Genomic DNA, 24,333 nt, shown 5'->3' with positions numbered 1-24,333 from the left:
AAAATAAAATGAGCACATAAAAGTAGCAGAGATTGAATTAATATTTGCAATGAAAAATAGAAGTTGTAATTAAATATGGACCCCAGAGTTAAGCCCTAATTTGATTTCCCACTCTTCATCACTCTTCATTTTTATCTGGGGGTTCTCTTCAGGTCTATCGGCGTTTACCATCCTTTTACGACCTTCAAGAATTCTAAAACTTGGAGAAATATGGAACATAAAAAAATTAGCAATTTTTTTTATTCAAATGAATTAAAAATTCGTTATTCTTTAGTTGTAATTTCTTTGTTCAGATTTTACGTAAATAAAACCAAAATTATTACAAAATTTTATTGTTTAAATGAATCAAAATTAATGATGATGCTCCCATAGCCACAGTATACTAGTTGCCTTTGTTCATACTGTGAAATGTAACTCGCCTAGTTAATTTTGGAATCCTTGCATTTGTAGCAGTTATTAAGACATAATATGAACGTAAAACTACATGCAGTGAGAATTTAGATTGTATATTACGATTGCGTTTTTCAAACATCTTTTATAGCCAGTGAATTGATTCTATTATACTGTTATACCGGGTTAAATATTTCTAAGTTTTATAATATCATTTTTTTTTTCATCTGATACTTTTTGTTCAATTAGATTATTAAATAAATAAGAAAGTTTGACATCGTAACATAAATGTATTATCATTTTCCTATTCCACATAAAAATTGTAGAATTTGAGAAAGGCAATGAACACCATGTGGGTTTTATTTCGCACTTTAGCCTTTTATACTTCGTAGTATAATAAAGTAAATCTGATATGTATTTTTGATACTTTTTTTGTCTTCGACTGAAATCAAAATTTCACATAAAATATAATTTTACTTATAATGCGATATACTAAATTTCACTTTCCCAAGTTGTTGTGCTTTTGAGTTATCGGAGTTATGCAGATATAAAGACCGATAAAGGGTATCGAGGAAATTTGATTCGTCATGAACAGTATAAAATTTGCTTCGGATTTACATTTTTAAATGTGCCGGAATAGCCTATTTGGTAGGACGTTGGACTCGGATCCCTTAGGTTGTGAGTTCGAACTTCGCCGTCCGAAGACTCTCCGTGTGTTAGGTGGCTGGCGCACGTATAAAATCCGTCGTGATCACAAAGTCCTTCATGTCGAGAGTAATACCACTGGGGTACTGGTTCAGAGGTGATCGTTCTCTGATTCAGGTCTAAATCTGGGGATGAGTGAATGAAATGCATGAATGAAGGGTTGTGACGCGTGAGTAGATAAGTCGTACTCTTGGGCCTAGTTGGCGCTACTGTAAAAAAAAGAAAAGCTCACTCGGCTTAAATTGCTGACAGATAACTGCCAGCAGGCTAATAAAGTGCCAAAAGTCGCAACACAACAACAACAACACGTTCAACATTACCATATATTTTTAGCATGTTAGGTTTAGGTAAATAATTTTTATTTTATTAATTTTGTGAATATGTATTTGATTCCATTTATCGATTACGATTTCAAAGCAAGTTTGTATATGATATAATAGAAGCAGATGTACAGTTTTTATAATTCTAATAATTCAGGGAATCTTACTGATTTGCTGCCACGACTCACGCCTGATATTCGGACCATCTATCTAATTAGATGACCCCTCCTTTGCTATCTCTTAACTATAATCGAGAAGGGATCATCTAATAAGATATATAGTTTGGTACAATTGCATATTATCTGTAACGCCCAGGCGCATAATACGTTAGTCAATGTGTTAATGAAACATAAAAAAATAATCTCATTAAATTTGATTATTTGATTAAGAGTTAATATTCTCTGCCGGCGTCCTGGCATAGGGGTAGCGCATCATCCCCGTGATCTGGACGTCCCGGGTTCGAATCCCAGTTCGGGCATGGTTGTTCTTCGTCTGTGTTCTATCTGTGAGGTTTGTGAATGTACCCCCCTGTAAAAAGGGGTTGTGAAAGCGAATGTGTGAGTTTCATCTTCATATGAACTAGAAGTCAGACTTCTGCCCTTGGCTGCTCAGGGGTCTTTACCCTCAGAAGCTACTGCACCCCCTTTCCGTGGTAACGTGGACACGACATCATCATCAGTTAATATTCTCTAAATAAATTATCGCTGATAGAATTTGTGTGCGTTGCAAATTTATTTATCTATCAACTAGGAAAATTACTTTTTTTAATCGATTTGACTGCGGCTCTCTCTTAGCCAATAACACTAAGCCTAGTCGAAAATTCGCTTCTGATTTGAATCTGAGAAGTTCGAGATTTGGAATTCTAATTGAATAAGAAAGGCAGGAGAGATCAAAATATCCAATATATAAATTTTAAAAAATGCGATAAAAAATAAAAAGCAAAATTTTATTGTTAATTTTTTTATAAAATCAGCAATTAAGGAATTACAGAGAAACATTTTAATGTTACTTTTATTATTCTTTCCTTCATTTTAGCCATCTGCATTTGTCATATTAGGAGGGCTTCATTTTCTGTGTTGCAGTACTGTTCGAGTTAAAGTATAATCTATTGGCTAATGTTACTTCATATTATTTTTGATAATAGAACTTTTACATAAAGTCGAAAGATCTTAAAATGAATCTACAATGGTACTTATATTAACATTTTGTTTTAATCTTTGTTATTCAGATACATATGTTTTACATTTTTTTGTGGTTCTCTGAACTTGAATCTTATGCCGACGACCAAGCTGATCATATAATAGTTACAATTCTGAAATTAATATTATGACATTAATAATTCAAAAACCGCTCCACACACAGTTAACAGACAGTATTCAGCCCATAAACGTTATCATATTAATATTACTTGATTTATTAAGTTTTTTTAAAATTATTTTGTGTTAGAAGCATTAACTGTAATTAATTTATATTACAGATTATCTTAAAAGCTCAAAGGTCACTGTTATTAACATTCTCTTTTGCTTTGTTCATCCAAACCCAGTTTATCAAAGTTCGGGACAGATTTCAATGTCAGACACATTATGAATGAAGTCCATTAAGGACCTGCATCTCAACTAAGTCTTCTAAGTCCGCCCACGCATTTTCTTTACTCATGAAAGAGCCTTATTCAAAATCTATTTTAAGCAAATAAAGAAAATGCCATTAATGTTCCCACTGGAGGAATTATTAGAATACTGAAGGATTGCTACTTGAAATGTTTATTGGATTCAGCTCGGAATGACACATTTTTTTTTTTTTTTTTAAATTCTTGAAGCGCAATTTTGATAATTTATATTAGTGTGCTAAGGATATACAGAAAAGAGTTTTGAAAAAATTATATTCAGCTGTGCATTTTTAATAAATGTTAGCTAATTAAAATGACTCTGGCAAAAATTATTAAATAAATTATTACATTAGAACATATATGAAAATTTTACTTTTCGAAAATAAAAAGATTTAATATGCTAGTGAAATACTGGGTGGTTATAATTAAATTTCCGCTTTGAACTGGTTATAAAAGGAAAACTACTGGACCAAATGTTATCAAACGTAGTGATAGCTTAAGGGAGGTCATGGGAATTTCTTTATCACCAAAAAAATTCAAAAACTCTCCATCGGAGGGAAATGGCGCTGTATGCAATATTGTTAACCAGAATAGGACATGAAGACAGTGGTTTGAATTCTGTTTAATCGTTTCTGAAACGTGTTACGAAGCATGTTAGTGTGCGTTATGTCAAAAGCACTGTTTAGGGTGACAATCTAAACAGTTTGTTCGGAACTAAAAGATGCGAAACATTGACACGTGCGTAACATTTCTCCTAATATGCTCCTACTGCTACTGTTGAGAATGCTCTAATGCAATTTAACTTGCTTTCAGAAAATGGTCGACGCCACATTGAACATACTTTGTAACCCGTTTCAGAAACGATTAAACGCATTTTAAATCAATTTGCTTAAACCGTCGATTTTGCTAAACTGATTGCCGATTAAACCGGCTATTTTGCTTAACAATATTACAGCTAGTGCCCTTTTCCCCCCTAATGGTGAGTTTTTTATTTATTTATTTATTATTTTTTGGCGGAAAAAAATTCTTGGCCTACTTTAAACTACTGCCAAGTTTGATAACATTTGGTCCAGTAGTTTCCCTTTTATGACCATTTCAAAGTGGAACTTTAATTTTAACTACCCTATATAATTCTTGCGACATTTGAAATGAACTCGGGGTTTGTTGTCAGTTTTGCTTTCTAGGATTACATTATTACAATATATTTATACAAACTTTAGAAATTCGTAATAAAAGAAATAAAAATCGGTTTGAGCGAATATGATCAGAGGAACACGGGATTTCCTCCCATGTATAAAAATAAATGATTCCAAAAGTAATCGAAAGATGGCGCTCACACAACATGCTAGAACGTTTTATATAAATGAGGCTAGAAAAGAAATACCTGGCTTTAAAGTCGTTATTAAACTTGGTTGTAAGAAATTGGATTCGTCATTTTTTAAGGGATGGAATTTTTCTAGAAGAATGGTGAATCCACAACTATTGCATTGCGAAAATTTCACTCTGAAAGAGCAAAAACGTCTTATTCCATTATATGAGATATCGAATTTAGTACAATATTTTGGAGTAAACGGACAATTTGGTGGATCGTCCACGAAGTGGCAAACCATCCTTGAGTGCAAATCACTTCCATGCTGTAAAAAGTGCTTGTTAATTCATTACCTTTTTTTTTTTTTTTCATTGGCCATTTGGCTTTTTCTTTATCTTCATTGGCCATCGCATCTCTAAAACGAGGAAAATTAAATAAAAAATAAAACAGCAATCGAATTATGGGAATTATTAATTTTTAGGGCTGTTGTCTCCCCAATAGACGTCCAACATTGTGTTTAAAACAATTGAAGGGTGAATTAGGGTGTCCCATAAGTTTCTTTTCTATTTCTAATATTTTATGGATACACAATATTTATTGTTCAAGATATTATTTTTTATATATATAAGAACCCTTTTGCTCTATTACCTCATCAAGCCTCATTATGCCTTCTTTCCAAAATTGTTGTGTTTTGGACAAGAAATAATCATCGAGAGGCGCTTTTATTTCGCTGATGGATTTAAAGCGCTTATCGCGAAGAGAATTTTTTAAGGACAGAAAGAAGGAATAATAAGATAGTGAGATCTGGAGAGTATTCATGATGCAGTAAAACACTCCAATCAGACAGAGTTTCTCTCCTACGATTAATGCAATATGTGGTCTCGCGTTGTCATGATGAAAAACAAGGCCCCGTCGGTTCATTAATTCTGGCCGCTTTTTTGCTATGGCAGCTTTCAGTTTATCCAGATGTTGACAGTATTTCATAGAATTTATTGTTTTACCTGGAGGAAGGAGTTCGTAAAAAATGACGCCTTTCCAATCTCACCAAATGGACAAAAGAACTTTGGGGGGGGGGGAGTCTCGGCTTTGCGACAGTTAAAGGCATGTTACGACTGAAACCGATGACATAGACGGCCAATACATATGCCTGCATGCTTGCATAAGCAGAGCCAGAGAAGGCCATTCATAGCATGATGAGAAAGAAACATTTGGGACACTCTAATATAATTCATTATTCATTCTACTTTTAATACAAAAAGCTATTTTTGGAAATCTTAAGCCCGAATGTGGTTAATATAAATTGCAGTACTTCGCCAATGTTTCAATGTCAGTAGCAAAACTTTTTTCGCAGAATTCACGGTTCATTCATTCCGATATCTGCAGACTTGCGCAATCGAATCATTTGTAAAACTCATCATAGTACAACTGCTTTCGCTGCGACATTTTCTCAGAAAACAGCGCCAAACAATCGATTGCGGCGCGATTGAGTGAAATATTATCCGCCAAAGGAGTTTCATTACGATGCCCTCTCACCTAACGCCCACTGCCTCGAGAATACTATTAAAGGGGAAGGAATTTCGCATTATCTATTTCGGCTCGCCGCCCACGCAACACGTGACTGCTTATCGAGGCGGTGAAATTGTTCGAATAAACAAATATTATCGCCTGAGTTGGTTGTCACCTCGGGTTTTAATTGGAGGACAGAAATTCGATAATGTAATGAGAAAAGTTGTCATAACTTCTAAATTGGGAAACAGGTTGAGGCTTAGCTGGTATTTAAGAATGTTGTTTTAAAATTAAAGTTCCATTTATAATTAAAGTGTGCTGTCTCGTTTGATGGATGCAATGGAATTTCAAAAGAATAGAAAAGAGACTTAAATCATGAACTCGATTTATTAATAGACATGCTGTGATAATGAACTAGATTATATAATAAATCTTGGATAAATCTCCAAATATGACTATCAAAAATATATATGTAAGAGACTTAAAATATTTGAAACGAGAACACTAGCATTTTGAAGAATTATAGAACAAGAAAGGAAAAATGAACCATAGTGCTGAGAGCAGGGTTCTTATTTGACATTAGCTTATTCCTGTAATATCTGCCATTTTTGTGTGGAATTCTGATTTTCTGTACGTTTGGGGCAATACAATAGATAGCAAGAAAGAGAGCTATTTTTACAATTATATTTTCTAAGCTTGTGGTGAATAGCTTATAAGTCAGTTAACAGCTACGCTACTCTAGCAATTGTTTTTGTATCGTGGCCATGTTACTGGGTTGCGAACCACAAGGTCCCAGGTTCTGTCCTCGCTTATATCAATCCCCTACATTGGTGACCTCGGACGATGACCCTTCCACCTTAGTACAGCTGTTGTGGCGCTATCTACCCACAACCAAAGTCGTCAGACTCACTTGACGCAGCAACACAAAAAGTCGTCAGACTCACTTCACCCAGCAACAGCATCAGCAACCACTCACCCACACACGCTCGCCATAACGCTTGGCGCTACTCAAATGGGTATAGGCACATTAGAATCAACAGTTAATACATCACCACTCAACGGCTATATCGTTCGTCTTACATCCGACTCACTGGCGGGAGAGTCTGTGGTGAATAGCTTATAAGCCAGTTAACAGCTACTTTACCTGAGCAATTGCTTTTGTATCGTGGTCATGTTACTGGACTGCGAACCATAAGGTTCCAGGTTCTATCCTCGCTCATATCAATCCCCTACAAGCTAATGCTTATAAGCCTGCAAGTCAGTGATTGATTATACTTTCCCCATTATTGTACCTAAAAGACCTGAACATGATGCTTTTTTGATTTCTCGTATACAAAGATAAAGTATTGTAGTCATCAAAAAAATATTTACACAGCAAATTTTGACTAATCTTTACCTTTTTAAATATCCATGAACCCTAAAAACGCATTGTTGCTCCATCTGTCTATGAATACGATAACCCAAAATCACTTTGAGCTCATTGGATTAAATGTAACATATGGTCTTTTTATTCGGCTGTCCCAGTACAAATGAATATGAACATAAAGAGCTATAATGTTCATATGTACAATGTTCTTAGTACCGGTTTAGCATCTGTAACAAGGAAATTTGGAATGAAATCAAATTTGGAAACAAATATCCTAGATTCAAACCAAAAATTGGTATTTCCTAGTACCAATGCAATGAATACCTTTATTTTAATACCAGCTTTCTTTACTATACATCTGTTGTATCTGGGACTGTGAAAATAAAAATCTGAGTAATTGTGGTGTTCAGACTTGCGCAAGGATTTTAATTTTATGTGCCAGACGAGAAGGAATAATATCTTTATTAGAGTGGATGAAAAAAAGACACCATTCTCATTGTTGTTGTTTTTTTGCTTTGTTTAAAGATATTATATTAAAAATATAGAGTATTTTGTTTATTTAAATCGATATTTTAATAATGTTAATTATGAAATATAAAAAAAATTATTTTAAACATCCTTACTTGCAAATAATAATTATTTTTTGGTCAAAGTGAGAACTGGGTTTTCTTATGTATTTCAAGTATATTGAATTAATATAAATAATAAAACAAAATTATATGCTTCATAAAAATAAGAAAATGTGTTGTTTCTGATGAGATTATTGTTGTTGAATTTCTTGTGAGATTTTGCGAAATTTCGATGAATATGACGTTGATTTTATTCTCAAGCAATGCATTTTTCCTGCTATTTTCTTAATTGATATTCATTAAAATTTTTCCAAAATATAGAAATTCAAACAATCCAAAACGGTAAAATTGAATAATTTAATTGAATATATATATATATATATATATATATATATATATATAATATATTAAGAAGTTAATTATTTTATTTATTTGAAACTAAATAAAATTTTATGTAAATTTTGTTTTATTTGTTATAAATAATTATAACATTTATCATTTGTAACTTTATTATATATATTAATTTAATTGTATATAATTTTATATAGTTACTAATTATGTAATTTAATATATTAATAAAGTTTATATTTTTAAACATGTATTGTAACATTGCATGTAATTTACATAGTTACTAATTGTGTAATTTAATATCTTAATAAAATTTATATTTTTAAATATTTGAGTGCAAAAATATGCCGATTTAAAAATGAATATATATCAAATTACCTGGATTTTGTATGCATAATCAATTGCAAGCAATTTTCTTGAAATATTACGTAAAGAATCTATTTTAACTCTTATAAGCATTTTATGTTGACAAAGGAATAATGATTGTCTTAAAAAGAGCCGCAATTTTGTGTTAAAAATATTCTTGTTGATTCCAAAACTAAGAGAAAGAGTTCCAAATGTACTCTGTAATCTTCTCTGAAATTTGGAGCACACACGAAAAACACAAAACACTAAATATGGTGGTTGGGCACGAAGAATAGAGGACAGCACAATCCCAAGCAGCAAGAGAAGTCGCTAAACGATTGGCCAAGCATCGCAGCCATCTGATATACGCCGCCCGTATTTTGCCAATGTCACCTTTGCATTGGCGCGACATCGGATTTTGACCATATATTTTTCTGTCGCCTCTGAAGATCGCTTTTTCATCGGGGCGAACTCCTACGGCGACTTAGTGAAAAAGACCGGCTCAAAGCAATCGGCCCATAGTCGCCTCGATGTCGGGAAAGTTGCTTTTCCTAGGTGGCGCTATGCGAACATATTTTAGAAATTTCCCATGAATCACCTGGCGTGTATTGGATTTTGAAATTCAACCAGCAACGCATACTGTCATTTCAAGAAACTTGGTAAGTGTAAAGTTTTTATTATTATATATTTGTAAATAATATATTATTTATTCTAAATAGTGAATAAAAAAGATTATTTTTGTTGAAGCCGTTCGAATTCGTTGCTTACCTGAAACATGGAGTTGCACGTGATATTATTAGCGTTAGGCGTAAGCGACCATTATCATTTCTTTTCTTGTTTGTATTCTTTTCAAGTGATTTTATTTCCTATCTTTTTTTGTGTGTGTCTGTTCTTAAATTATTGCAGATATTTTTCCATTTCATTTACAATGCCTTTCCTTTTGTTAACAACAATTTCTAATGAAAAAAGTTTTTTAAAAAATATTAAATTGCGTTCTTATGTTTTGATTTTGCAATAACATTTGTGTTATTATTTTTATTTCGACATAAGGCTAAAAAAATAGATTAGCAGAATATATTTATTGTAAATTTCAAAAAAAAAAAAAAAAAAAAATCTTTAAAACTTGCAATTATGTAGTTATATTTGAATACTCTTATGTGAATAGTTTATAATTATTTCACCTTTCATAAAATAGTAACATAAATTTTACACCCATTAGTTTATATTATTTTTCTCTATTGTCCTAAACATTATTATAATATTTGCCAATATAGTTCATTATCAGATTGAAAACATTATCAAGCTTATGAAGTTCTATATATCTATTTTACTCCTTAATTACATATCTCCAATTGTCAACAAATATTTTATTTGTACTTTTAAAAGAAGTGAAAGCTCAATCATTATTCTAATTAAGGAATATGTTTTTTAGGTTCATCAAATCTGCAAAAAGAAGCTCTTTTGCTTGTTAATTACTCATCTCCAATTGTCAACAAATGTTTTATTTGTACTTTTAAATGAAGCGAAATCTCAATTACCATTATAATTGTTTTCTAGGTTCAGCAAAAAGGAAAAATGAAATGTATAATTTTTTATATGTATCTGAAGATTCAGTTATACATATATATAATATTTATATAAATGTGTGTGGATTTTTAGAAATTTCAAACTCTTCAAGTATTACATAATAAATAAAGTTTAAATAAATTTTTTATAAATTACTTTGTGTCAATATTATTTATTCTTCTAAATTATAAGTCATAGTTTCAGGATTTTGCTTGAATGTATAAGTCATTACAGAAAATTCAGTAAAAAATTTCAAGTAAATTATTATTTTACTTTGTATTTCTAAAATATTATTTAATGAAGGTCTTTGTAAATAAATTGTCTTGCATAGTTGTTTTTCTTTTCTCCTAAAAATAAAGAGGGGAAAATAATAATTAAAAAAATATTTGTCTAAAGAAATTTTGTATAATTGAAAGTAGTGTTTACATTTTTAGGTATGGAGTTTTTGTGAAATATTCAGAGTTAATCATAGATCAAATTTGGTTCTTGTGCCAAAATTTGAAATTTGAAGTAAATTGTGCTTTTAAAATGTTATCAATTGGACATTAGCTAACACTAACATTTGTAATGAAGTATAAAATTTCTACACCATAAAGTAACTTTGTAAGTTAATAATAAATAAGATTTCGCATAAGTGAAAGAAGTGTTGTATTTTTGTGCATGGAATTTTTGTGAAACATATTTTTCAAATATTCAGAGTTAATCATAGATCAAATTTGGTTATTTTGCCACAAATCTAAACCTCACTAAACATAAATTATGAAAATATTAGAAATTTGAAGTAACTTATTAATTTGTGCTTGTAAAATATTTTCTATTGAAGAAACATATAATAGGAATTATATAATTTAGTGTTTTAAACTATTTTTAACCAATGCATTAAATTTTAGGGTGTTAAAATAGGAATTTGTGTTTTATTCATTATTCTTTAGGAATTATTTGTTTATTGCTCACATTAAGCAATATAAAAGTGTGTATAGTAAAAAAAAAAAAAAAAAAAATTTTAATAAGAATTATATATTTTTCTGTTTCGAATTTTTATAAAATAGCTTTTAAAAACAGATGATATAGGCAATATATATAATACATCTGCTTTTAAATTTCTAATATCAGGTAAAATCATACTGATTAATTATATAATTGAAACTATGATTATGTTAACATTTCTTCCCATGCATTAAACAATGAAAATAAATAGGAAATATCAATGAAGGAAATAAATCTTATATGTAGATAGATGTTGAGGTGATCAAATTTAAAATTATTTCAGATAATTTTAACATTTGTTTATTTTTTTTAAAGAGCAGTAAAAAAATGTCATTTAAACATTTTATAGGGTAAGATTGTGGTAAAATCTATGCTATAATAATAGTTAAAAAAAAGTTGGAAGAATTGTTAGAATGACATTTTCCATGAATTTTTATCGAAAACAAGTATTTTATGGAATTTTAAATTTATCAAAATAAATAACAAACACTACTATTAATAGGTAAAAAAGAAAAGTAAACTATTCAAAATATCTCGTATTTTCAGTCTTTTGACAAAATTTTTTAAGTATGATAGTTTTAAATATTATGACACTAGTTTCTAGAGTTTGAGAAAATTGAATAACCATTAAACTAATATTTCAATTTGACACCAGCAAGTGTTCAGAAATAAATTGCCTATTGATTGGCATTTGGTTGCCCATTGCTAAAATACATGGGGAAATGATTGGTATTGGGTCGCCCATTGCTAAAATACATGGGGAAATGATTGGTATTGGGTCGCCGATTGTTAAAACACATGGGGAAATGATTGGTATTGGGTCGCCGATTGTTAAAACACATGGGGAAATGATTGGTATTGGGTCGCCCATTGATAAAACAGGTCGCGAAATGCTTGGTATAACGTCGCCCGTGATAATAACAAGTCGCCAAAGGATCGGCAAATTCGTCGAAAACAAGTCGGGGCGACCATCGCGCGGCGTACCGCCGGGGGACATGACCAATGTCGGGGCGAGATCGCCTCCGATCTCGCCCCAATCTCGCTCGTTCCGTGGGGCGATACTTGGCCAATGGTTGGCCAACGATCTTTTGCTGCTTGGGATCCACCTAGTTTATTCATTTTTATTTTTTAGCAAAAAAAATGAGGAATTGCCGAATTGTGCTAATTAAATGCTAAAATGCATTAAATTAAATGTTAGATTTCTTTAAAGTAGTAATACAAACCAGTAGAAAATCGTTATTTATTAAAAATCGCAAAGTTTCTCCTCCCTGAAGATCAGCATTACAAAGAGAGAATTCGCTCAACTACTCGCCGTCTCGATTCGAATACTGATTCGATCTCTCTTGGATTTTTATAATTTCAATGATAGAGCAATGAAATTTTTAGAAAAATTGCCAAATTAGCTAAAATCGCCAAATACATCGCCAAGAGTGTTTATCATTGACTTGGCATTCATGCAGCAATTATAAAATATTTATGAAACTATCGTCCTTATCGCGATAATAACTTGAGTGGAAAAGCACTATTACAGGGTCAGAACAGTTTATATTATTTTTAAAGGCAACCTCTAGACTTAAATCATTCACAATTGCAATGTTTTTATATCCCAATATTATATGCAGTTATCTATTTTGAAAATTTAATTTCACTTCAGGACAATCACTCAAGAGCTTATCGACATGGGTTCTGACCACAAGGGGGCCATTAGTCCCCATTATGATCACGTCTAAGCATTGAAAAAGGGAAACAAAGAAAACGGGAAACTTTTGTAATAGACATTCTACAATAATAAATGAAATCGGTGCAGGATTTTTTTCATTTCGAATATTTCTTACAATTTTGGAAGAAACAAAAAAGAACTATTTTTTTCTTTCTCATATGCGAAGTATACAGAGATAATGTAGTGATCCTGAAAAATTTCAAACTCGAGCTCCAGACGAATCTTCCAGTCTCAGACCTCTTTGAGTCCACAAAGCCCAATCTTGTGATTTTATAAGTTTGCTAACTGGATAACTCAAAAATACTTTGAAGTAAACAGATAATATTTGGAATATAATTATTGTACAAAGTTTGTAAATGTCTATTAAAATTTGAATCCCGTGCATTTAGAGGATCTCTGACTAGTTGTACAAGTACATGTGAACTTAATAATCTCAAAACGTAGGGAACAAGATCAGTAAAATTTGATATACTGTGTTTTTTTTCGCAAAATCGTATTTTTCTGAGAATATATTTAGATACGAATCACATAAAAATATTTTTTATTCTTACCTATATATTATCTGGTCATTTAACCCTTTCTAAGGCCGTGGGAAGTATGCTTCCCACCAAATTTATCAATCTTTGTATGAAATTATGTAGACTGACATCAGTTCTGACAATTTTTTTTAGAAAGACAGAAACTTAGAGGCTTCAGTTCTTTATCTTACAGAAAATGATGTGTCTTGATTTGTTACTTAATTATTAATTAACCAAATTGATTAAGTAATCAAATTAAATTTATTTAATAATTTAAATGAATTCCTTTTCTTATTCTAATTTCAAGATTAAAAATATTTAAACATAATATGACTAGAAAAAATGGTCACTTAAAGGGTAAACTTAAAGAATCATGAATCCACTTAGTTTAAGGTGTTATTTGAAACAATCTGTTATATTACAGTATTTACTGTAATATAACAGTTTACTGTAAATCCTTTACTGTTATTTATCTTTTATTTACTGTTTTTTATAATTTTCTTTTATCTATAATTATTTACTGTTTTGCTATATTACTTATATTTGTGATCGTTCACAACTGTTTATCTATAATTACTTATATTTGTGATCATTCACAATTTTTATCTATAATTACTTATATTTGTAATAATTCACAACCGTTTATCTATAATTACTTATATTTGTGATCATTCCCAACCGTTTATCTATAATTACTTATATTTGTGATCATTCCCAACCGTTTATCTATAATTACTTATATTTGTGATCATTCCCAACCGTTTATCTATAATTACTTATATTTGTGATCATTCCCAACCGTTTATCTATAATTACTTATATTTGTGATCATTCCCAACCGTTTATCTATAATTAATTATATTTGTGATCATTCCCAACCGTTTATCTATAATTACTTATATTTGTGATCATTCCCAACCGTTTATCTATAATTACTTATATTTGTGATCATTCACAACCGTTTATCTATAATTACTTATATTTGTGATCATTCACAACCGTTTATCTATAATTACTTATATTTGTGATCATTCCCAACCGTTTATCTATAATTACTTATATTTGTGATCATTCCCAACCGTTTATCTATAATTACTTATATTTGTGATCATTCCCAACCGTTTATCTATAATTACTTATATTTGTGATCATTCCCAACCGTTTATCTATAATTACTTATATTTGTGATCATTCCCAACCGTTTATCTATAATTACTTATATTTGTAATCATTCACAACCGTTTATCTATAATTACTTATATTTGTGATCATTCCCAACCGTTTATCTATAATTACTTATATTTGTGATCATTCCCAACCGTTTATCTATAATTACTTATATTTGTGATCATTCCCAACCGTTTATCTATAATTACTTATATTTGTGATCATTCCCAACCGTTTATCTATAATTACTTATATTTGTAATCATTCACAACCGTTTATCTATAATTACTTATATTTGTGATCATTCCCAACCGTTTATCTATAATTACTTATATTTGTGATCATTCCCAACCGTTTATCTATAATTACTTATATTTGTGATCATTCCCAACCGTTTATCTATAATTACTTATATTTGTGATCATTCACAACCGTTTATCTATAATTACTTATATTTGTGATCATTCCCAACCGTTTATCTATAATTACTTATATTTGTAATCATTCCCAACCGTTTATCTATAATTACTTATATTTGTAATCATTTAAAACCGTTTATCTATAATTACTTATATTTGTGATCATTGACAACCGTTTATTTATAATTACTTATATTTGTGATTACGGATTGCAATACCGGTATACCGGTATTTTGAGCTATTTGTACAATTTTGTAATACCGGTATTCACAAGTTTAAATACCGGTTTTTCGGTATTTATTAAAATTTTTTTAAAATTGTCTCCACTATATGTTCAGATATCGCGAACATAGCAAAATAGTATACGTTTTTGTTTTGATGTCTGCTTAAGGGAGAAATTAATTAGCTAATTAATGGCTTAATTAATTGCTTAAATCTAAATTAGCGAAACATGGATTATCCCTGAAAAAAAATATTGGATCCATAACGACTAATGGAACAACAATTATGAAAAAAGTTTTAAAGTTGATTGATGCAAATCATCAGTTGTGCTATGCACATGGAATTCAATTAGAAGTAATAGATGTATTTATTATTCCAAAAAAATAAAGAACAGAAGAATCCAAATACTGTGGATATAGAAACTTCGGATTCCAACTTTGAAAAGAGTAAGATTGAGAGTGATATTAACAACGAAGATAATGACAATGTAATTGTTGAAGATATTGCTAATGAGGATGAAATATTAACCTATCAAGAATTACTTCCTACAATTTATAAAGTTAAAATAATTAAGATTATTATTTTTTATAATACTATCTTTATTTATTTAATAACGTTTATTTATATTTAATTTATATAAAACGTATATTTAAACGTTCCCCTACAAAAAATGCCATTTTACAAAAATATATACTAACTGAAAATAAAACAGAATATATGTTAATATTAGATTCTAAAACACGTTGGAACAGTTTACTCCTAATGATGGAACGGTTTTTGAAACTGAGAAATCCAATCCAAAAAGCAATAATTGACTTAAACCTGTAAATTAATTTTTCAGATAGTGAATTCGACTTAATATCCAGAACTATATCAGCTCTACTTCGATTAAAACTGACTATTGAGGCATTATGTCAGAGAGATTCTAATTTATTAACAGCTAATGCAACAATAAATTTCATGTTGCAGTCATGAAAGAACAGCACATATCACTATCTCAAGAATTATGTATTACATTGAAAAATCGCACAGAAGAAAGGCATACCGAAATAAAAAATGTCTTATGATATTTACATAATTATAATGATTTTAAAAATGAAAATGAAAAAGAAGAAAAGAAAATAACCCATTCAAATCTGATTAAGTTTAGAATAAATTTTCTTAAAATTTTTTACCCACAAACCTGCCCACATTCAGAAGAATTCGGTTGAGTTATCGAAGATTATGATGCCACTACTGTCGATAGTCAGCTGGTAATTTTTACACAAAATTACTTTTCAGGCTTAATGACAGTACAATCGATGCATTATGCTTTTTAAGATCACATTTCAAAAATTTGTAATAGTATCACAAACTGAATAGTGATATTTACACTTTTTTTGTGATTTAAATAAATAAGTTGTTCCTTTTCTTTTTTTGTGATTCTTTATATACTGTTACAATTTATAAATTACAAATTATTTTTTATGACATTTACACTCTCTAACAAAACTGGCAAATAAAACAAAGAAACACCTGTGTTTTCTTTCTTTTTCCAAAATTTCTAATACCGGTATTAAAACCGGTATCCCGGTATTAAGATTTAAAAAATACCGAATACCGGTATTGGAATTTTGGTCCGGTATCGCAATCCCTATTTGTGATCATTCACAACCGTTTATCTATAATTATTTATATTTGTGATCATTCACGACCGTTTATCTATAATTACTTATATTTGTGATCATTCACAACCGTTTATCTATAATTACTTATATTTGTGATCATTCACAAACGTTTATCTATAATTACTTATATTTGTGATCATTCACAACCGTTTATCTATAATTACTTATATTTGTGATCATTCACAACCGTTTATCTATAATTACTTATATTTGTGATCATTCACAACCGTTTATCTATAATTACTTATATTTGTGATCATTCACAACCGTTTATCTATAATTACTTATATTTGTGATCATTCACAACCGTTTATCTATAATTACTTATATTTGTGATCATTCACAACCGTTTATCTATAATTACTTATATTTGTGAACTTATACTCAGTTTTACCATTGTGAAATCGGCTCCAAGATGGCGCTACATGACAATGTGAGCATGAGAGCAGATAGAAAAAGGCTCTCATAGTTAGTTATAAAAAATGTTGTTTTTTCAAGAAAAACATCTATATAGATAAACTTAAAAAGCAAAATATTATACAGATATAAAATTTGATTCAAATCGTTAGAGCCGTTTCTGTGATATACGAAATAAATAAATAAACTATGTTATATATATATATATAACACATATCAATATATTATCAATGAACAGTTTATGCATACTTTTTTATCAGGCCGCGGTGGCCTGGTGGTAAGGTCTCGGCTCGTGAGCCGTATGGTTTCAGATTCGAGACTCGATTCCACCGAAAAAACGTCGTGTAAGGGCATCAGTTGCACGTTAAATCCGTCATGCCAAACGTCTTCCCGCTGGTGTGTTGTGCAGAGGGGGTTGCCAGCTCAGGTATCGTCCTCGTCATCTGACCGCGGTTCAAAATGACGAGGTCCGTCCCAAAATAGCCCTAGTGTAGCTTTATAACGGGATGTTAATATAACTAAAAAAACAAACAAAACAGCATGCTTTTTTATGTTATAGAGATGAGAGTGTAATTACATATTTAATTATTTATTATTAAAATTAATTTGTCACATTTAATGTATTTTTTTATTTGGTAATTTTTTATCTACATACTGACGTTACATGAAGAAGTTAAAATAGTACACAGTATGTATCGAATTAAACGCTACATATTTTATAAAATCTATAATTCAACAAAAATTCAAAAAAATTCTTTCAATCTTTTTTTCCCTATACTTTTGTAAAGTTTACGAATTGAGATCACATTAATTCCTTGTTATACTGGTGCTCATTGAAAAATACGTATAGAACTTATCAACGAATTATTTGAGCAAAAGGAAACACAGATGGGATTCCAAATGATTGCAGTTATATTAATGGACAGTTACATATGAAGAATGAAAATAGGGTTCAAATTAAACTAAGATGAGTGACACCTAAAGTAACAAACTAAGTTGAGACTGGATCTCGAATGAGGATCTAACAGGTTGTCACACTTTCTTCATTTTATTCATATTTGAAATTCAGGTGATTGTTTACAAAATCTTCAAAATTTTGCTTGCTAAAACACACTTGCCATTATATTTTCCGATAAAATGAAAGCCTTAAACATCCGATATTGCAATATTCTTGATAATGACAGCGATAAAGTTAATGATCTCAATAATATCGATTTTTCTTCCTTATATATAAACCAATGACCCTATCATTAAGATAATGGAAATCCCTGTAATAGCAGGTAGACGTTACAACCGAGCCATTAAATATAATCGTGGAATAATGTCCTCCTTTAGCTAATGGCTGGATTAAATCGTACGCGATCATCATATTTGGCAATCAGAAGGTTTAGAAAGATTTCCACTCTTAGAACTTCCTTTATTGTCAGGTAATGGTCGAATGGAAGTACTTAAATTGCACGAATCACACAGATTTCTTGTGTTTCTCGCTTACGAATCTATTATACAATTCTATTTCAAAATATGGAGGCATTTTGGATAAAGAAGATACAAAATTCTAACAACTTTTTTCGTGAATTAATTTTGGTTCCTTGACGTGTTTTCGTTGTAAAAGGAGCAATGCGAATTATGTATATCTATCGACTTTTATTAAACACGAAGAAACGAATACGCAGACAACAAATATACAGCCGAGAAGAACACAGGCAACACACAGAAGCAACTACAACAAACAGTAGCCCACAAGTAGTAATCGGTAGTAAAAGCAACCACAGCACCCAAAATAGCCGGACAGAATTCAGCAGTAGGAGGGAATCCATGTAGCTATACTCTACGGTATCTCCAAACGCCTGCAACTCTCCACTGTCTCCTCGCTTTAGATGTATCCAACTGCCGACAAAACTACTACACGATTGGCTACTCCTCACAGGACTCGATGGTGCTTCTACAATAAATACTAGGACTCGACACACAACTCAATTCAGCAATCGCTTGAGTTTCACACAACGCCTGCGTTTCGCCGAACTGATACAACTATTCCGCCATCTCTTTCCACGACTAGATAAGACTTGCTTTTGCTTGAGACTGCCGTCCTTTTATAGTTCCCGGAGGCGGGAAGAGAAGGTTCTGGAACAATCAGGAATATCTCTGTTCCTATTGACTCTATCACCAAAATTATGGAAGATTCCAGTATTACTATTTTGTCCCCGAAGTCGCTAAATATTCGCCAAGTTTTTCGCCAAGCTCTGGGATCACTGACTCGGCACCTGATTAGCATCCAACAGAGCTGATCGTAAAACGGTCCTTCCAGTGATTAAGCTAACCGTGCTGGGAAGCAACATTACATATTTGTAACAATATATATAGTTACGGAATAGTGTCGTAAAATTCCGTTGAAGTCAACGGGTTTGCTATATTGGGTTTATGGTGACACAAACAACGGGCCTCAAAAACAAATAATGACGCTTATTAAAAAGAAGAAACGAATAGAGAGACGACAAAACACAGCCAAGACACACATAAGTATAAGTAGCACTAACAACAAACCACTTACAATCCACAAGCAGTTAATCTGTTGTAAACAATCACAACAGTATACAAAGAGACCAGACAGAATTCAGCAGTAAGAAAGAATTTCCCTTCAAATACATGCTATTCCCCACTGTCTCCTCGCTTTAGCCATCTCACAACTACAGGGTGTCCCAAAAAAATGTATACACACTTTAAAGAATTGTAAATTTGGGGTTTATTATAATTCGAATAATTTTCAATATGTAAAAGATTCTACAAATATCATTCTATTGTTTTGTTATCGCATGTTCGCAAACTGATGTCCGTTCTGCTCCAGACACTGCTGACAACGCGAAGCGATGGAATAGCACACATGATGGAACAATTCCCTTGGGATATTTGTACATTCATGTTCAATGGTTGCCCTCAATTGAACAACTGTTGCAGGTTTCTGTGCGTAGACTTTGTCCTTTAGGTATCCCCATAAAAAGAAGTCTAGTACTGTGAGGTCTGGTGAACGTGGAGGGTATTCGACAAAACCTCTCCGTCCAATTCACCTGTTTGGAAAGATCCCATCAAGAAATGATCTAACATCACGATGGTAGTGTGGAAGTGCCCCATCTTGCTGGAAATAAAACTCATCCTGTTCAAAGACCTCTCTAATGCTTGCTGCTAAAATGTGTATACATTTTTTGGGACACCCTGTATATATACTCACAGTTAACTGCTTCTCAGCACTCGACTCGTTGCTGCTTTAATACTTGACTCCAAGACTCAGCGCATGGCTCAGATCTCAATTCATTAATCGCTTGAGTTCTCAACGCTTGCGCTTCTCTGGACTAATCCAACTTTGTAGTAGACTAACTATATGACTCACTCTATAACTGATTTCAGCTAGGTCTGTTGGCATATCATAGTTCCCGGAGCACAAAATTCTCGAAGGATTGGCATAATTCGTCTCCTATTGTTTCTGTAACCAAGATTCCTGGTGATTCTGGAATCTTCCATTTTGTCGCCAAAGTCGACGAATTCGTCTCAAGTCGTGAAGCCTTCGATTCGACATCCATTCAAATTCAATAGAGCAATCCGTAAAATTGTCTTTCTTACGTTGGAACTAAATGTGCTCGGAAGCAACATTACAGATTTGTAACATATATAAATGTAGCAAAATTTGACAGATGCGGGACAAAAAATAAATAAATAAAAAGATGACAGTTTTTGAAGTTTCATTTATTTTTCCATAGAAGGGCAGGGCATGTATGTACAAGGCATTGTACATGAGGACGAAGTTCGAAAGCGTCCGTTCGCTTTAAAACACAAGAGAAAAGTGGAAGACGTTTTCCATTTGATGATTTTAATAAGAGATTCTTTTGGAGATTTTTTTGACGTGTGCCAATTTCTGAAAGGGACTTAAGTATTTTTATCCTTTGCTCTAAGTATGGCGAAACAAAATTTAGCTATTTTTTAGAGAGCATATAACAGGAAGTTTTTGAATATGAACTAATTTAAGATTTAAAAAAAAGGAAAGTAAGTAAGATTTAAATTAAATGAAGAGGTTAATGCATATATATGTATGTTCCACCCCTTCACCTAAACGACTGAACCGATTTCAATGAGTGCAAAAGTTAATTAGATATTCAATTAATTAGAAATGAAGCGAATGTTTGCTGATTTTCAGCAGTAATTTCGGAAAAAATATCCTTATAAGAAATATTTTAAAATTATCTTTTAAGTTAAAATGTTAATATTTCAATGATAATAATTTCATTTTTGCTCAATATTTCTTTCAGCCGTTATTAATTCTTGCGAAAAATTTAAACTCATTAAAATTGTTAATTTTGAATTATTCTAGCATTTATTTTTATTACGTATTTAAGACATATCTTTTTGTGAGGTTTCTATTAGTTTCTACGTATAAATTTAATAATGCCTAAGAGAAAGCATAAGTCAATCACTGAAACGGAGACAGCAAATATAAATCCTTTGCGCCTGATATGTATGTCAATAGTAGCTGTTTTTAGACTGAGTGAAATTTTGCCTTTTTTTTCACAGTATCTGACTTTTTCAATATTTTGCCTTTCTTTCACAGAAATTTTGGAGTAAATAAATCTGAAAAAATGTATGTCATCATGAAATCAAAAGTTTTAGCTTTTTAATGATATCAATCTTTTTTTTTCAATTTGTCTTTCAAATTTTATTAATTATATAAAAAATTTAACTCAAATGATTTTGAATTATGGAAATTTGTATGCTGTTACTCCTTTTTTGCGTAACATTAAGACTTTGAACTATTTCACCAATTTTTTAAACTTTCTTTATTTTAATATATACATCTTAAAAATATTTATATATTACTAAGGGCCTCAGCCCCTTGCTCGCTTATGCTCGCCAACAACCCCTAGGAGTTCCCCTAATGCAGTTCCTCTCGGATCACTTCACTCGCTCGCCATCTACTAAACCACTTTAGTCTAGCAACAGATATATTCAGATTCAATTTATTCCAAAATATGATAAAGCAATGAAAGAAATGAAAAAATGTAAAGCAAAAAGCACACTCGCAAGAATCACTTGCATCAAAGTTCTTTGTAAACACAAATAACCTTTCATTTAAATAACTATATACATCCACCAAAGAAATAAATTTAAAAAAATTGTGCTTTTCTCACAATTTTTCGAATTTGAAAGCTACACTACAGAAACAGAATAAGAATTTGATATTTACGAAAAAAAAAATGTCTGAAAGCAGCTATATTCAAATTCTATCCATTCCAAAATAAGATAAAACAATGAAAGAAATAAAAAATGTAAGGCAAAAAGTACACTCGAAAATTGAAACTAATTCTGCTCTTCGAAACAGCAAGGGATAGACCATGGGATCACAACATTGGTTTAATGGAGAAATATTTTTGCATCTGTCATCTACAGGATAAATACAGATGTCTCGATTAATAGGTGTTTCGCCATTATCTCCAACAAATATTGCTGCAATTTTTGTTTTTGTAATAGGTTGTTTATATCTAGGTATATCTAAATTTCTAGTCTCCATGAAAACCATCCTGATATTTATAGCTGGATTTTCTTCAATTATACCATGCATCTGCAAGTAACAATCGATGAACGGATTGATTGCTCTCAAAAAAATCCATCACAGAAAGCCTGAAATCTTATCAAACCACGTGTTGATGTTTCCTGGCGAGATCGAAGTGTTGCCAAATGGCGATTAACAAGTTCGGCGTGATTTTGCGTCCATGTAAGCGTTTTATGAAAATATAGTTGTCAACAATCAGAACACACTGTGCATGCGTGAATTTTCTACGCCAGTTCGGATAACACAAATATGTGAATTTACTACGTCAGTTGGGGTAACGCAATTCAGATTAGAAATTTTTAATTTTCTTTTTTATGTTTTGAGTCAAAAATACTTCAGAATGAGTCCGAAAGACCGATTAATTAACAATGTTTAATTTTAGATGCATCAAACACGAAGAAAATAAACAGAGTCATTTGAAATAATCGGTCGAAAACATGTTAAGCCTAACCTCGTTAGCACGGGAAAACAAACTGAATCCTTACTCATTTGGCGTTGTCAAGTATTGCCAAACGACTATTAACAAATTCGGCCTGATTTTGCGTCGACGTAAGCGTTTCATATATATAGATAATATTCTGTAGAAAAATTGATTCTACTTTATAAACTTTGTACATGAGAATATTTTATTCCGAGCAAAGTTATATATATCATCTATTTAATATTTATTTGGACAAAGAAAACCAGAAACTGATATATAATAAATTATAATGAATAGCTATAGTGCATGAAATGCGTACGATGCTGGAACTTCCAAAACTATCAAAGATATCAGTATAAAAATCAATTTAAATATGAAAAAAGAAAATTAAAAATATCAAGGATCCGGCCTCGTAACTTCATAAAGATTACTAACAGGTTCGAGTTCAATTATTTGTTCTTGTTTTTTCATATTTAAATTCATGTTTATAGTGACTTCATTATGTTAGTTAATTCACGGAAAAATCTTGCCTGTACCAGTCTCCATTTTGTATATCAAGAATGATTCATTTCTGTATGCCGGATTTTTCTTGTTTTTGCATTTGCTTAGCCATATTTTTTTCTTGCCGAACACAAAAAGTTGGTATCAGTATTTTAAAAACATGGGCTCATTGAAAACATTTAATTTGAGCAATGTACTTCAATCAATTTTTTTTATCTAATTAGTTACTTAAATTTATACTTCAATTTACAACAAGAAAACGTATAAATCTTAATTTTTTGGAAATTTGTATTGCTACTTTCTGTGCATTCATTTGTCATATTGCTAATTATTTAATTCGCCAGTTTTTAACCCTTAAATGCATAGCGATGCAGATCTGCATCGTATGTTTAAAATCTCATATCTCTTTATATAGCAACCTTTGCATAGTTTTTTTTTATTTTATTTTAATTTTACAGAAACTATTTTTTAGTTTCAAAACGCAACTAGAAATTTTGACGGTTTATTTCCTTATCTGTGACAATTTTCATTGTTGGCGCGCTACCTGATTTCGGCGGACAAAAATGTAGTTTTTTTGTGATGTAAGAAACATCATTATGCGAAATCGGTTCTACGTAAGTTCACTAAACTTAGAAGGTCATCTCATCCTTTGTCATTTATGGATGTAT

The 24,333-nt window shown here is 31.2% G+C and overlaps 1 protein-coding gene across 2 annotated transcripts in view; it reads left to right on the top strand.

Moving 5' to 3' along the window:
* LOC129976562 (regulator of G-protein signaling 7-like) overlaps window positions 1-24,333 on the top strand; it is a 339,884-nt gene that overhangs the window by 195,553 nt on the left and 119,998 nt on the right. The window lies entirely within an intron of this gene.

This window comes from Argiope bruennichi, chromosome 7 (assembly GCF_947563725.1).
Source record: "Argiope bruennichi chromosome 7, qqArgBrue1.1, whole genome shotgun sequence".
Taxonomy (NCBI): domain Eukaryota; kingdom Metazoa; phylum Arthropoda; class Arachnida; order Araneae; family Araneidae; genus Argiope; species Argiope bruennichi.
This window is presented reverse-complemented; position numbering and strand designations above follow the sequence as displayed.